The following is a 16,586-nucleotide window of genomic DNA, read 5'->3' as shown; positions in this document are numbered from 1 at the left end:
TAAACATGTACTGATGTGTCGCAGGTCTATGCAACATAGTAGAGACTTGCAGCACATCTGAGCACACGTGAGGAATTCCCATGCTTGTGCACATGCGCTGCTGGATTCTGGTATTTGAGACCTTGTAGACCCCTGCATCATGTATGCACATACATGGATATTCCCTGCACATGCACAGATGTTGCGCAGGACATGGCCAGTACTTAAAAAAAAGGTATAAACTTTTTTTTAAAAGGGGGGAACATTTTTCAAATATGCAAGAAGGAAGGGAGGAGGAACCAGGACAGAAAATGTTATTGTCATGGATGAGGGTGCACTTTAATATTGCACAAATCTAAATGTATCAAAGGAGAAGCATTCTTGAATTATGATCTGACCATCCTCTAGAAAACACACTTGTCCTCTGTTTTACAGAAGGGTCAAACAAGTATCATTTTTCATTTGTTCAACTACTTTAAAACAAACTTTTACCCCACCAGGCATATACCTACCCTTCTTTTAATCCCCTGTCGCTCCATAAGGCATCAGAAGCCAATGAAAATACCAGGTACCTCAAAAGTATGGACCAACGTGTCATTCACTGAATCAGAGGCATACATAAAAGGTGTTTAATACAGCTACTGTACAGTGAGGAAAACAAGTATTTGATCCCCTGCTGATTTTGTACGTTTGCCCACTGACAAATGAAATGATCAGTCTATAATTTTAATGGTAGGTTTACTTTTAACAGTGAGAGACAGAATAACAACAAAAATATCCAGAAAAACGCATTTCAAAAAAGTTATGAATTGATTTGCATTTTAATGAGTGAAATAAGTATTTTATCCCCTATCAATCAGCAAGATTTCTGTCTCTTAGTTGTCTTCTATACAGGTAACGAGCCGAGATTAGGAGCACCCTCTTAGGCCGGGTTCACACTTGTACGACAAATGCTCTGACATTGGGAGCTCATGTCGCATGACGTTTGAAAATCAATGTTTCCCTATGAGAGACGTCTTAACTGGTCCGACACAAGTCGGTCCGACTTTGAAAATGCTCCCTGCACTACTTTGGTCCAACTTTGATCCTATTTCAGCCCATTGAACATCTCTGAAGTCGGATCAAAGTTGAATCAAAGTCTTAACTGATCTGACTTGTGGTCTGATGATCTTGGAGGGGGAACTCCATGGCAAAAAAAAAAAAATGGCATGGGTTCCCCCTCCAAGAGCATACCAGGCCCTTTGGTCTGATATGGATTTGGGGGTCCTATACCAGACCCTTATCCGAGCACACAGCCCAGGTCAGGAAAGGGGGTGGGGACGAGCAAGCGCCCCCCCCCCAACCGTACCAGGCCACGTGCCCTCAACATGGGGGGGGTGGGTGCTTTGGACAAGGGCCTCTTCCCGACAACCCTGGCCGTTGGTTGTCGGGGTCTGTGGGCATGGGGCTTATCAGAATCTGGAAGCCCCTTTTAACAAGGGGGCTCCCAGATTCCAGCCCCCCACCCTGTGTGAGTGAGTATGGAGTACATTGTACCCCTACCCATTCACCTAAAAAAAAGTGTAAAAAATAAAACGCAGTACACAGGTTTTAAAGTAGTTTATTAAGGCAGCTCCGGTGTTTCTTCTCCCCTCTTCAGCTCTTCTCTGCTCTGCTCTCCGGTTCTTCTCCCTCTGTCCGCTGTCTTCTGCCTCTGCCGGGTCTTGTCCACTGTCTTCCCCATCTGTTCTTATTCCGATGTTGACTCAACGCTCTCTCCCACTCTAATGCTGGGTGCGCAGTGTTCATCACCCGGTGACCCCGCCCAATGCCAATATAAATAGTGGCACACCGCGCACCAAGCATTAGAGCTGCTTGCAAGACTTTTTTTCCCATCCTGCAAGCGCACCGCCCCAGTGTGAAAGGACTCAAGTTTTCACACTGGGGAGGCATGAGAGGCAATTTTCAGGCACTTTACAGGCGCTATTTTTAGTGCTAAAACCCCTGAAACTGCCTCAGTGTGAAAGGGGTCTAAAAGGGAGTGCTCCTAATTTCAGGTTGTTAACTGTATAAAAAAAGACACCTGTCCACAGAAGCAATCAATCAGATTCCAATCTCTCCACCATGGCCAAGACCAAGACCAAAGAGCTGCCCAAGGATGTCAGGGACAAGATTGTAGACCTTCACAAGGCTGGAATGGGCTACAAGACCATCGCCAAACAACTTGGTGAGAGGGTGACAACAATTGGTGCGATTATTCGCAAATGGAAGAAAAACAAAATAACTGTCAATCTCCCTCAGTTTGGGGCTCCATGCAAGATCTTACCTCGTGGGGTTTCACTGATCACAAGAATGGTGAGGAATCAGCCCAGAACTACAGGGAGAATCTTGTCAATGATCTCAGGGCAGCTAAGACCATAGTAGTAAACAAGAAAACAATTGATAACACACTACGTCGTGAAGGAAAGAAGTTTGCTAATGAACATATGAATAATTCAGAGGAGAACTGGGTGAAAGTGTTGTGGTCAGATGAGGCCAAAATCGAGTTCTTTGGCTAAACTCAACTTGCCCTGTTTGGAGGAAGAGGAATGCTGCCTATGACCCCAAGTACAACATCCCCACCGTCAAACATAAAAGGTGGAAACATTATGCTTGGGGGGGGTTCTGATAAGGAGACAGGACAACTTCACTGCATCAAAAGGGACAATGGATGGGGCCATGTACCATCAAATCTTGGGTGAGAACCTACTTCCCTCAGCCAGGGCATTGAAAAAGGGTCATGGATGGGTATTCCAGCATGACAACGAACCAAAACACATGGCCAAGGCAACAAATGAGTGTCTCAAGAAGAAGCACATCAAGGTCCTGGAGTGGCCTAGCCAGTCTTCAGACATTAATCCCATAGAAAATATATGTGGAGGGAGCTGAAGGTTCGAGTTACCAAACATCAGCCTCAAACCTTAATGACTTGGAAAGGATCTGCAAAGAGGAGTGGGAAAAAATCCCTCCTGAGATGTGTGCAAACCTGGTGGCCAACTACAAGAAACGTCTGACCTCTGGTTGCCAACAAGTGTTTTGCCACCAAGTACTAAGTCATGTTTTGCGAAGGGGTCAAATACTTATTTCACTCATTAAAATGCAAACCAATTTATAACTTTTTTGAAATGCGTTTTTCTGGATATTTTTATTGTTATTCTGTCTCTCACTGCTAAAACAGACCTACCATTAAAATTATAGCCTGTGGGCAAACGTACAAAATCAGCAGAGGATCAAATACTCCCCCCCCCCCACTTCATGTGTTAATACATCATTAACCACTTCAATACCAGGCACTTAGACACCTTCCCGCCCAGGCCAATTTTCAGCTTTCAGCGCTGTCGCCATTTGAATGACAATTGCGCGGTCATGCTACACTGTACCCAAACAAATTTTTTATCATTTTGTTCCCACAAATAGAGCTTTCTTTTGATGGTATTTGATCACCTCTGCGGTTTTTATTTTTTGCGCAACAAATAAAAAAAGACCGAAAATTTTGAAAAAAAACACGTTTTTCTTTGTTTCTGTTAAAATTTTTTGTAAATAAGTACGTTTTCTCCTTCAATGACGGGCACTGATGAGGTGGCACTGATGAGGTGGCACTGACGGGCACTGATGATGGGCACTGATAGGCAGCACTGATAGGTGGCACTGATGGGCATGCATAGGTGGCACCGATGGGCACTCATAGGCGGCACTGATGGGCACTCGTAGGTGGCATTGATTGGTACATATGGGTGGCACTGATGGGTACTTATGGGTGGCACTGATGTGTGGCACGGATGGGCACTGATAGGTGGGCACCGATGGGCACCGACAGGTGGCACTGATAAAACCTATTGGGGGCATTGCTGGGCAGATCTGGAACATAATGGTGCCAATCAGTGCCCATTTGTGGGCACTGATTGGGCACATGTGGATGGCCATGGGGTACATACCTGGCCATCCACATGTTGCCCCTTCCCTGGTGGTCCTAGTGGTGATCCCCGCAGACCCCCCCTGTCAGGAGAACCGCCGATCGGCTCTCCTCTACTCGCATCTGTGAGACGCGAGTGAGGAAAAGCCGATCAACGGCTCTTCCCATTGACAGCGTGATCACCCGTGATTGGACACGGCTGATCACGTGGTAAAGAGCCTCCGCCGGAGGCTCTTTACCAAGATCGGTGGAGCGGTGTGTCAGGCTGACACATCGCTCCACCGATCGCCGCGATGTGCGCCCCCGGGGGCGCGCGGCGGCATGTTATCCTGCTGGACTCATATGACGCCCAGTCAGGATAACGGAACCACTTCCCAGACGTCAATCCGCTATAGGGCGGGCGGGAAGAGGTTAAAGTTACTTTTATAAGAGTGCTTGAATTGTACTTGTCCGACGGATTCGTACGTGATGACGTACGACTGGACTAAAATAAGGAAGTTGATAGCCAGTAGCCAATAGCTGCCCTAGCGTCGGTTTTCGTCCATCGGACTAGCATACAGATGAACTGATTTTTCGACCGAACTTCAATCCGTCGGAAAGATTTGAAACATGTTTTAAATCTGAAGTCCGTCTGATTTTCAACTGAAAAGGTCCGTCGGAAGTCCGATGAAGCCCACACACGGTCGGATTGTCCGGATTCGTTCCGGCGGACGCTCGGCTGTTATTACAAGCAGCAGGAGGGGATGTACCCCCCCGCTACTCGCCTGGGGCTCTCCCGTCCCACCGGCTGGCCGAAGACCCCAACAAAGCCGATGCTTTGTTCAGGTCTCGGATCTAGTAATCCGGAAGCGATGTCATGACCACTTCTCGGATTACTGCCGTCTTAAAGGCGCCAGTTTTAATAAATAAAGTATTCAAAAACTCCGATCTTGACATTTTTAATACTTTGAAGTGCAGGAGGAGTGGTTTGGGACCTTATAGATTCCAGATCTCTCCATAAAGAGTACATGCCTATTACTGTCACAAGGGATGTTTACATTCCTTGTGAGAGCAATAACAGTGTTAAAAAAAAAAAAAAAAAAATGTAAAATGACAGCGTAAAAAAAAAAATGTAAATGTACAAAATATCGGCAAAAAATATTGACTATCTGCAGGAGAGGTGGCCGAAATATCGGTATTGTATCGGCACCGGAAAAATGATATCGGTCAATCCCTACTCATAGTAGAACTGTGACTGGCATTGTTGTTTGGTACATTTGGAAAGTTGTTACATTTGCAAAGTTCAATAAAGCTGTGGCCTTGCCCTATTTCCAACTTAACTAGCTTCTGTGACTTTTTGGGGGGCAAGGTATTGGTTTATTAGTTGGTCATAAATAAGCCTATGCTTCTCAGCAGTCATGATTACCCTTACAAATAAAACCAATAAAGATAAAGATCACCCTGTGCTCTGTACTTTGCCACTCGATCTTTGGCCTTGACGAGTCTCCTTTCAATAGGATGGATGGTCTGGTTTTTTTTTTTGTGTAGTATCTTATGTCACAAGGCTCAGGTGTTGGCTCATGTTAACGTTTATATACTCTTTTTATGCATTCTTATCTGTATGAAAATCTTCTTAAATAAAGAGTGTTAAAAAAAAGAAAGATAAAAGATCGCTGTAAATTCATATTTGTTGACAATACTGTACACAGTTACAGTGGTTGTAAACCCTGTTACACCACTTGTACCTACAGGTAAGCCTATAAGGCGGCTTACCTGTAGGTACTGTAAATATCTCCTAAACCATCGTGGTTTAGGAAATATTTACCATATACGCTTGCGCTGACGTCATAGGCACATGCGCACCTAAGAAACGGCCTGCTTGCGCCGGTTTTCAGCAGCCGTGCAGTGACCTCATCATGGCTCCGGCCAATCACAGCCGGAGCCAGCGAACCCGGAAATAACTCTGGGAGACATGTCGCTGGTCATAGTGATGTGCGGGGCCACTGCATCAGCTTCGATCTAAGGTAAGTATTTCAGAATGAGCTAGTATGCGATGCATACTAGCTCATTATGCTTTTGTCTTACAGGGTTTGTTTGTTTTTTTTTGTTTTTTTGGGTTTACAACCACTTTAAGAAGACAAAACACTTATGTTATAACTTAGCATTCAAGGGACTGATTATTGCAGCAAACGCAGTGAACCTCTAACCAAACCTATATCTATCTTGTTATTCTACGTTAGCATGTACAGTATATCCATATAAAAAATAAAACAATCTCAAAAACTAGTCAAGTGTCCACAGGGAACCACATTTTGTGTTCCATTGACAACAAGCGTTCCTTTGTGTTCCTTTGAATTGTATTTATTTAGCAAGTTTATGCTTTTTTGCCTCTCGGTTCAAAGTAGCAGAAGTAAGCAAAATAAGGAAGTTGGTGAAGCAGACGTTACCAGAAATTAGAGAGCAGAAGAAGGTGAAAGGTTGCAGAATTCCACTGTTAGTTTGCATCCTAAAGATAGATGCACAATAGGCGTTTGGTCCATGTGCATCCAATCCTAGTCTGTATGTGCGCCCGGGAGGCTCAGGTGCAGCAAAGTCCATGGCAGGCTGAAGACATTAGACGCTGTCCCCAGTGGTACTGCATTTAGTGCCGTAGGCATTCAGGTGTGTATTCTTGAAACACGGGTATTTTGCCCTAAACATGAGTACCACTCCCACTCTGTACAGAGTCCAGCCTTAAGGCCGGTGCGCACGATCAGAAAATTGTACAAAAAATACCACTTTAGAAGCGATCGTACATACAATAATCTGATCGTTAGTACACAGCTTTCGTCCGAAATGATATGAAGGGACAAACATAAATTTTTCTTGTACGACACCAGAACGTACGATTTTCTTTTAATCAGTACAGTTTTCATCCGAAAATACAATACATCACTTCCAAATTTTTATTCTCATGTATGAGATTTTTCGTACTTTAGTAACCTCTTCATTTTCGATATGAAGACTAGCATGCAAACAAAGCGGACGATCATTCGCCCGATAATCTCATCGTGTGCATTAGGCTTTAGAGTATCACGGCCTGCAAACAGTGGGACTGGACGATACACCTATGCCTCCCGCTCACACAAAAATGTTGGGGTTGGATGCACACAGGCTAAACGCACAGTGTGTATATGCCTTAAACAGAAGTATATGTATACTATACTTGTTAATATTTTACTTTATAAAACCGGGGGGGTGGGGGGGGGGGGTGTTCACAGCTTGATGAAGCCCGTGTAAAGGTCTCTGAGCACCCAGGTCAGAAGATCTACCCTTTCTTTGTTACAGCAGGCCATGTTTTTCTATATACTAAACAGCAGTTGCATTGGCACTCCATAAATCTGTTCATTTTTACAACACAGATATGATATTGTTTCACTCAGGAGTGGTATAATTGCTTCTTCATCACATTAGCAGAATGATCCCCGGGCAAAATTGCATAAGGAAGTTAGTTGAACTACCTGGATTGAAGTTAATTTGTTAAGAATATAAGTGTTCATGTAAATGAACTCCCCTAGCTCGCTAAATTTCGATTGTATATTCAAACTCAAAGAATAAGCTCACTACCATGGCTTGACAGACCCTGAATTTTACGCCCATAGAGGTGCCTGCTATATACCTCAATGGTGGTTTAAAGCCCAAAATATAACTAAAGGTTTGCTTAACAAATTTATTTCATTGTCAAGGCTGTATCCAAAGCTTGAAGCACAACTTAAGCCAAAAAACAAAAAAGAGTAACAGCCCACTGGAAGATTAAAAAAAGCAGCTTTTGCTGCAATATTCACTTTAAATCTGCATCTGCTTACACCTCCTCAGCTCTTTGTCTCCACTAGATGTTCTTTGTCTTCCAGGTTAAATGATGGACAGCTTCGATCAACTCACTTTTTCTAAGCTTAGGCCATCACAGACATGTCCTTAGCCTGTGACTGGACAAGAAGGGAGAAGCAGCAGGCTCATATGCTCTCCCCTCCTATCAGCATCCTCCTGATCAGCACATAACCGAATTAATGTGCTGCTTCTTCCTCTAACACTCTAAGCTCTACTATACAGGAGACTGCAAGAGAGTGATACCAAGTCACATTCAGGTATCTGCACTGTTTGCATACAAAAAAAAAAAAAAAAAGACACTTTGCTACAATGTAAAGTAGTGAGTGTACAGCTTGTATAACAGTGTAAATTTGCTGTCCCCTCAAAATAACTCAACACACAGCCATTAATGTCTAAACCGCTGGCAACAAAAGTCAGTACATATCCAAATTGGGCCCAATTAGCCATTTTCTGTCCCCGGTGTCATGTGACTTATTAGTGTTACAAGGTCTCAGGTGTAAATGGGGAGCAGGTGTGTTAAATTTGGTGTTATCGCTCTCACTCTCTTATACTGGTCACTGGAAGTTCAACATGGCACCTCATGGCAAAGAACTCTCTGAGGATCTGAAAAAAATAATTGTTGCTCTACATAAAGTTGGCCTAGGCTATAAGATGATTGCCAAGACCCTGAAACTGAGCTGCAGCATGGTGGCCAAGACCATACAGCGGTTTAACAGGACAGGTCCACTCAGAACAGGCTTTACCATGGTCGACCAAAGAAGTTGAGTGCACTTGCTCAGTGTCATATCCAGAGGTTGTCTTTGGGAAACAGACATATGAGTGCTGCCAGCATTACTGCAGAGGTTGAAGTGGTGGGGGGTCAGCCTGTCAGTGCTCAGACCATACGCCGCACACTGCATCAAATTAGTCTGCATGCCTGTCGTCCCAGAAGGAAGCCTCTTCTAAAGATGATGCACAAGAAAGCCCGCAAACAGTTTGCTTAAGACAAGCAGACTAAGGACATGGATTTCTGGAACCATGTCCTGTGGTCTGATGAGACCAAGATAAATTTATTTGGTTCAGATGGTGTCAAGCATGTGTGGGGGCAACCAGGTGAGGAGTACAAAGACAAGTGTGCCTTGTCTACAGTCAAGCATGGTGGTGGGAGTGTCATGGTCTGGGGCTGCATGAGTGCTGCCAGAACTAAAGAGCTACAGTTCATTGAGAGAACTATGAATGTCAACATGTGCTGTGACATACTGAAGCAGAGCATGATCCCTCCCTTCGGAGACTGGGCCACAGGGCAGTATTCCAACATGATAATGACCCCAAACACACCTCCAAGACGACCACTGCCTTGCTAAAGAAGCTGAGGGTAAAGGTGATGGACTGGCCAAGCATGTCTCCAGACCTAAACCCTATTGAGCATCTGTGGGGCATCCTCAAATGGAAGGTAGAGGAGCGTAAGGTCTACAACATCCACCAGCTCTGTGATGTCGTCATGGAGAAGCGTAAGAGGACTCCAGTGGCAACCTGTGAAGCTCTGGTGAACTCCATGTCCAAGATGGTTAAGGCAGTGCTGGAAAATAATTGTGGCCACACAAAATATTGACACTTTGGGCCCAATTTGGATATTTTCACCTGGGGTGTACTCACTTTTGTTGCCAGCGGTTCAGACATTAATGGCTGTGTGTTGAGTTATTTTGAGGGGACAGCAAATTGACACTGTTATACAAGCTGTACACTCACTACTTTACATTGTAGCAAAGTGTCATTTCTTCAGAGTCGTCACATTAAAAAATATTATTTAATATTTCCAAAATGTGAGGGGTGTACTCACTTGTGTGAGATACTGTATATTAAAAATACATTAAGGCCGGGTTCACACCTATGCGAATTAGATGCGGGTTTCCCTGCATCCAATTCGCATAGCAGGGGAATGTGACTTGCTCCCTATGGAGCCTGTTCATATATCCCCGTTGCGGCTGCGGAGCGCACTGCACAGAAACGCTGTGCGTCTTTGGCTCCGTTTCAGGGCCGAATTCAGGCATAGATTCGGCCCGGATTCGTCCCTGAAACAGGGAACAGGGACACACAGCACTCCTGTGCGATCCGCAGCCGGTTCCAGTGTGAACCCGGCCTAAAGATATATTATTGAATACAGGGGCACCTTTCATTTGCTTGTGTTCTTTTTAAACAATACATTTTATCCCCTTCCCGCCGACCGTACGCACATCTGCGTACACGGCATTCCAGGGTTATACCGGGATGATTCCCGCAGCTGCAGGCATCATCCCGGTACCGTTGTTTAGAGCGGGCGATCGGCTATCCGAGTATAACAACCGATGCAGCTAAAAGCCGCTCGGCTGTTATACCAGAGGAGCGGGAGGGGGCATCCCCCCCTCCCGCCGCCTCCCGCCGCTCTTACCGGGCCTCCCGTGCGATCGTGAAGCCCGGTGTCCAATCGCCCGCCTTTGGCGGCTGGGGGCGGGCTGGAACGAAGCTGTGGGCGGCTTCGTTCCAGCCTTCTCAATGTAAACGCGGAAGCGACGTCATGACGTCACTTCCCGTTTACTCGGCTGCCAATGGCGCCTGTTTTAAAAAAATATACAGTGTTCAGAATCGCCGTTTTCGGCAATCTGAATACTGTGAAGTGCAAAGGAGGGATCGGGGGTCTTTTAGACCCCCGATCCCTCCATAAAGAGTACCTGTCACCACCTATTACTGTCACAAGGGATGTTTACATTCCTTTTGACAGCAATAAAATAAAAACATTTTTTTTTTTTTTTAAACACAATTTACAAGTATAAAAAAAAATAAAATAAATTAAAAAAAAAAAAAAAAATTTTTTTAAAACACCCCCGTCCCCGCGAGCTCGCGCAGCGAAGAAAACACATACGGAAGTCACGCCCGCATATGTAAACGGTGTTCAAATCACACATGAGAGGTATCGCCACGATCGTCAGAGCGAGAGCCATAATTCTAGCCCTAGACCTCCTCTGTAACTCAAACCTGGTAACCGTAAAAAAAATTTAAATCATAGGTACCGTAGTTTGTCGCCATTCCACGAGTGCGTGCAATTATAAAGGGTGACATGTTAAGTATCTATTTACTCGGCATAACATCATCTTTCACATTATATTAAAAAATTGGGGTAACTTTACTGTTTGGATTTTTTAAAATTCATGAAAGTGTCCCTTTTCCAAAAATTTGCACTTAAAACACCGCTACACAAATACCGTGTGATATAAAATATTGCAACAATCTCCATTTTATTCTCTAGATTCTCTGCTAAAAAAATATATATAATGTTTGGGAACTCTAAGTAATTTTCTAGCAAAAAATACGGATTTTAACTTGTAAACACCACATTTCAAAAATAGGCTTAGTCATGAAAGGGTTATTTTATGTATAGTAAGAAACAATACAAATATAAATTGCCATATACAATATTCAACAATGATAGTGATAACTATAATATAATGGAAGGTTGGTATAAGATTATTCAGTTCTTGATGTCCTGGACAAGCCTACCCCTAATGTGTTCAAAATGTAGGCCTGAGATGGTCATCAAGTTAAATCTATAGTTATGTCCAACTGAGCTTAAAATAGGGAAGGAAAAATGGAAGAAAGGAAAACAAAAATGACAGACTACACCGAAAGTATACTCAAATGATTGTTCAGAGTATTTCAAACTGAGGGTTAAAGTTACAAGTTACTTGAAACTTTAACTATTTGCTTGTGTTCTTAACCAAACTGTCAAACCATCAAATGGTTGGTGTCATAGATGATCACATTTGTAACATCATGGCCGTTGAAAATCAAACAGAGGCCAGGATGGCAGCTTCCTTGGCTGAAACTGATAGAAAGGGTTAGTTCCATTTAATGAAAAAAAAAAAAAAAAGGAAAGATGAAGAACCTATTCAAGTATTTGTTCTTAACTGAAAGAGTCCCTTCTATTGCTCCCAGCCGCCTCCAATTCGCCAAATTATTTTTTGTTGCTGCTTTGATCTGACTTCCTGTTAGAGCAGGGGTCTCCAAACTTTCTAAACAAAGGGCCAGTTTACTATCTTCCAGACTTTAGAGGGGCCGTACTGTGGCCAGTGAGAGTAGAAAATGTCCTGGTGTTGATAACAATGCCCATTATTAGTGTTACCAGGAGGAATACTGTCCCACCACTGGTGACAGTGGGAGGAATAGTGTCCCATCATTGGTATCAGTGGAAAGAATAGTGTCCCATCATTGGTATCAGGGGAAAGAATAGTGACCCATCATTGGTATCAGTGGAAAGAATAGTGACCCATCATTGATGTCAGTGGAAAGAATAGTGTTCCATCATTGGTGTCAGTGGGAAGAATAGTGTCCCATCATTGGTGTCAGTGGGAGGAATAGTGTCCCATCATTGGTGACAGTGGGAGGAATAGTGTCCCATCATTGGTGACAGTGGGAGGAAGTGTTCCATCATTGGTATCAGTGGAAAGAATAGTGTCCCATCATTGGTATCAGTGGAAAGAATAGTGTCCCATCATTTGTGTCAGTGGGAAGAATAGTGTCCCATCATTGGTGTCAGTGGGAAGAATAGTGGCCCATCATTGGTGACAGTGGGAAGAATAGTGGCCCATCATTGGTGACAGTGGGAGGAATAGTGGCCCATCATTGGTGTCAGTGGGAAGAATAGTGGCCCATCATTGGTGACAGTGGGAGGAATAGTGGCCCATCGTTGGTAACAGTGGGAGGAATAGTGGCCCATCGTTGGTAACAGTGGGAGGAATAGTGGCCCATCGTTGGTGACAGTGGGAGGAATAGTGGCCCATCGTTGGTGACAGTGGGAGGAATAGTGGCCCATCGTTGGCGACAGTGGGAGGAATAGTGGCCCATCGTTGGCGACAGTGGGAGGAATAGTGGCCCATCGTTGGCGACAGTGGGAGGAATAGTGTCCCATCGTTGGCGACAGTGGGAGGAATAGTGTCCCATCGTTGGCGACAGTGGGAGGAATAGTGTCCCATCGTTGGCGACAGTGGGAGGAATAGTGTCCCATCGTTGGCGACAGTGGGAGGAATAGTGTCCCATCGTTGGCGACAGTGGGAGGAATAGTGTCCCATCGTTGGCGACAGTGGGAAGAATAGTGTCCCATCGTTGGCGACAGTGGGAAGAATAGTGTCCCATCATTGGTATCAGTGGGAAGAATAGTGTCCCATCATTGGTATCAGTGGGAAGAATAGTGTCCCATCATTGGTATCAGTGGGAAGAATAGTGTCCCATCACTGGTATCAGTGGGAAGAATAGTGTCCCATCACTGGTATCAGTGGGAAGAATAGTGTCCCATCACTGGTATCAGTGGGAAGAATAGTGTCCCATCACTGGTATCAGTGGGAAGAATAGTGTCCCATCACTGGTATCAGTGGGAAGAATAGTGTCCCATCACTGGTATCAGTGGGAAGAATAGTGTCCCATCACTGGTATCAGTGGGAAGAATAGTGTCCCATCATTGGTATCAGTGGGAAGAATAGTGTCCCATCATTGGTATCAGTGGGAAGAATAGTGTCCCATCCACGGTGTCAGTGAGAAGAATAGTGTCCCATCCACGGTGTCAGTGGGAAGAATAGTGTCCCATCCACGGTGTCAGTGAGAAGAATAGTGTCCCATCCACAGTGTCAGTGAGAAGAATAGTGTCCCATCATTGGTATCAATAGGAGGAATAGTGTCCCAAAATTGGCATCAGTGGCAGGAATTATGCCCCACTGTTGGGTGCCATTGGCAGGAATTATGGAGAACTTCTGGTGGAATTGCTGCAGTGATCCGACTGGAAGAAGAAAGAAGAAAAAAGTGCCAAAAATAGAAGCAGAATGGGGTGGAGGGGGTGGAGGGCATAAAGTGGAACTTTCCCTTTAGTCCTGCTTTAAAGTCGTAGTAAGCCTATGATAAGGCTTACCTGCAGGTACAGTGAATATCTCCTAAATGCGTAGCAGCTAGTGACATCACCAGCACATGTTCGGGTAAAAGCGTTTTGACAGCATCTTTTAGCACAAAGCTGAATTATAGAACATGGTGAGGGAAAAATTAATATAGTTTTACAGCACTTTTCTGGTGATAGTTTCCTGTAGAGCAGAGGTAGGCAACCTTTCAGAGGCTGAGATCTACCTGGGCAATATGGAGGAATTCAAAGATCCCTGGGGAGGGGGAAATCCTTTAAAAAAAAAAAAAACACCATCAGGCACCCAATAAAAAGTCTGCATGAAGAACACATAGTGTGTCACAGTAGTATACTATGACGCCCTTCATATCACCCCCACAATAATGGCCTCTGCCCCTCTACCTCCCCTTCACATTACCACAATAGTGTCCCCTGCCCCCCTTCACATCACCATCCCCCCACTGTAGTGTCTACTGTCCCTCTGCCCCCTTCACAACCCCCCCCCCCCCCGTAATGCCCTCTACCTCCCCTTCATATTACCACAATAGTGTCCCCGGCCCCCCTTCACATCACCATCCCCCCTCTGTAGTGTCTGCTGTCCCTCTGCCCCCCCCCCCCATAGCAGTGTTCTCTGCCCCCTTCACAATCCCCCCCCCCGGTAATGTCCTCTGCCCCTCTACCTCCCCTTCATATTACCACAATAGTGTCCCCTGCCCCCCTTCACATCACCATCTCCCCACTGTAGTGTCTACAGTCCCTCTGCCTCCCCCCCATAGCAGTGTTCTCTGCCCCCTTCACAAACCCCCCCCCCCGGTAATGTCCTCTGCCCCTCTACCTCCCCTTCACATTACCACAATAGTGTCCACTGCCCCCCTTCACATCACCATCCCCCCACTGTAGTGTCTACTGTCCCTCTGCCCCCCCCCCCCATAGCAGTGTTCTATGCCCCCTTCACAAACCCCCCCCCCATAATGTCCTCTGCCCCTATCGATGATGTCAGAGAGAACATGGCGTCCTGGGGCGGCGCTGTGGCCGGGCATGAGAGGATCTCAGCGGGTCAACGCTGGATCTGAAACGTGCAGACGCTGCCATTGGGTAAGAATTTATTTTAAATGGGGAGGTCGGCCGGAGTTCCTCTTTAAGTAGTAGATGTGCATGGATTATTTTTGGAGAATGAGGCTATTGTGTAGTTTCACTAACTTTATTGACGTGTCACAAAATGACATTTCATTCAGCCCCGTGCACCGCAGCCTTTTGCGATGCACTACAGTGAGTTCCGATGCATGAAAATGCATACATTGTGCAGTGATCAGGGTACATGGCTATGGTTTTCTATGTGATCTATATTAGGGGCATGGTGTGAATGAGCCCTGACCTCACTGTCACCACTCTGTCCATCCCACCAGTGTGTGGCCCTGACACAGCAGCTTTTCCTGCATCTCCCATAAGGATGCATTATAGAGCAGTGACAGCCTGCACTAAGCCCATGACATCACCCCTTCAGGCTAACAGCCATTACTAATGAAAGGGACGCTTTGTGTCTCTATGACAACACACAGACATGTCACCGGTGCAGGGTGGGAAAGGCGCACTGTCACCCTCAGCAGCCCACCCAGTCCAATGCCGCAGCTAATCCATTGCAGCCAGCACACATCCCCATCCCTCCCCCAAGGCCTTATCACCTGATCCGTGCACCTCTCTTCCAGCACCGCTCCGGCTTCTCCTCCGCTCCTTCCCTGTACAGCACACAGCAGCAGATGGAAACAGAGGAGGAGCGACAGATCAGGGCCAGCTAGGAACCGAAGATGGGCAACTGGGCGGGGCACACCTACAGAAGGCGGGGCTTTACCTTCTATGATCGTAGGAGCTGTCAAAGAAGGGCGGGGTAAACGCGGTGGGCGTGGTTTAGCATGTGTTGGGCGTGGCTGAGAGATGTAATTGGTGCTCAGTACGGGAGGGGAGGCGGGCTGTTGTGGTTGCTGCAAACAACATTACATGACACGGACGGCTTGTGTTCCTTATTCGCCTGAGGGTGTGTCGGAGCCACAGCCTACATTGGATCTGTCTGCTGCATACACGTGTTCTTCTTCTTCTTCTTCTTATGGGAGGGTTACTGCATTGCCATCGTTTTCAGGGACACCTTCAGACAGGGTTACAGAGATCTGTAAGAAAATAAAAGGATGGGAATACAAAATATGTATTTAAAGAGGTAATAAACTGCTGAAAAAAAAACAACTCCAAGACAATAGCATAATGTGCTAGTATGCATATCCACCGCTGAGGGAGTTGACATGTTCCCTCTGCCTTTCTTCCAGGTTCACTGGCTCCGCATGCGTGCGGGAGTCCTCCGTTCTGGCACGATCCACCGGATCTTCAGAGCGCATGCGCCGCTGACGTCAGCAGTTGCATGCAGTGTGAATGTCTCCTAAACGGTGCAGGTTTTGGAGATATTCATTTTACCCACAGGTAAACCTTATTATAGGCTTACCTGTAGGTAAAAATGGCCAAGCGGAGGATACAAGCGCTTTAAAACGAATTAAAAGGGAACAGTGGTTGGGAATAGGGTTGCACCGATACTAGTATCGGTGGTGATACCGAGAATTTGCAGGAGTACTTGTACTCGTGCAAATGCTCCAATGCTTGACCTGATACCTGGGCAGTCAGGGACAATCGGTGTGGCAGTGGTGGCATTTCCAAGCACCGATTTTCCTGTATATATTTTAATAAAGCATCTGACAGCTCTCCCTCCTGCGGCTTTCAGCTGTATTATCAAAATCTATACAGGAAGATAGATGCTTGCAACTGCCCCCACCGGATGCACCGATCACCCCGACTGTCTCCTGTGTCCTCCTCCAGTCCCCCTCTTGTGTCCTCTGTGCTCCTGAGGTCCCCCTAAATGTCCTCCACTACTCCCTCCTTGTCCTCCTCCGTTCCACC

General features: G+C 45.8%; 1 protein-coding gene across 1 annotated transcript in view; it reads right to left on the bottom strand.

Annotated features, from left to right (window-relative positions):
* Window positions 1–15,498, bottom strand: part of AGTPBP1 (ATP/GTP binding carboxypeptidase 1) — a 320,556-nt gene extending 305,058 nt beyond the window's left edge. Inside the window, exon 1 of the mRNA XM_073633531.1 lies at window positions 15,332–15,498. The gene's annotated coding sequence lies outside the window, so the exon portion shown is untranslated. The remainder of the gene's footprint in view (window positions 1–15,331) is intronic.
* Window positions 15,499–16,586: the final 1,088 nt, after the last annotated feature.

Source organism: Aquarana catesbeiana, linkage group LG01 (genome assembly GCF_042186555.1).
Source record: "Aquarana catesbeiana isolate 2022-GZ linkage group LG01, ASM4218655v1, whole genome shotgun sequence".
NCBI classification, from domain to species: Eukaryota; Metazoa; Chordata; class Amphibia; order Anura; family Ranidae; genus Aquarana; species Aquarana catesbeiana.
This window is presented reverse-complemented; position numbering and strand designations above follow the sequence as displayed.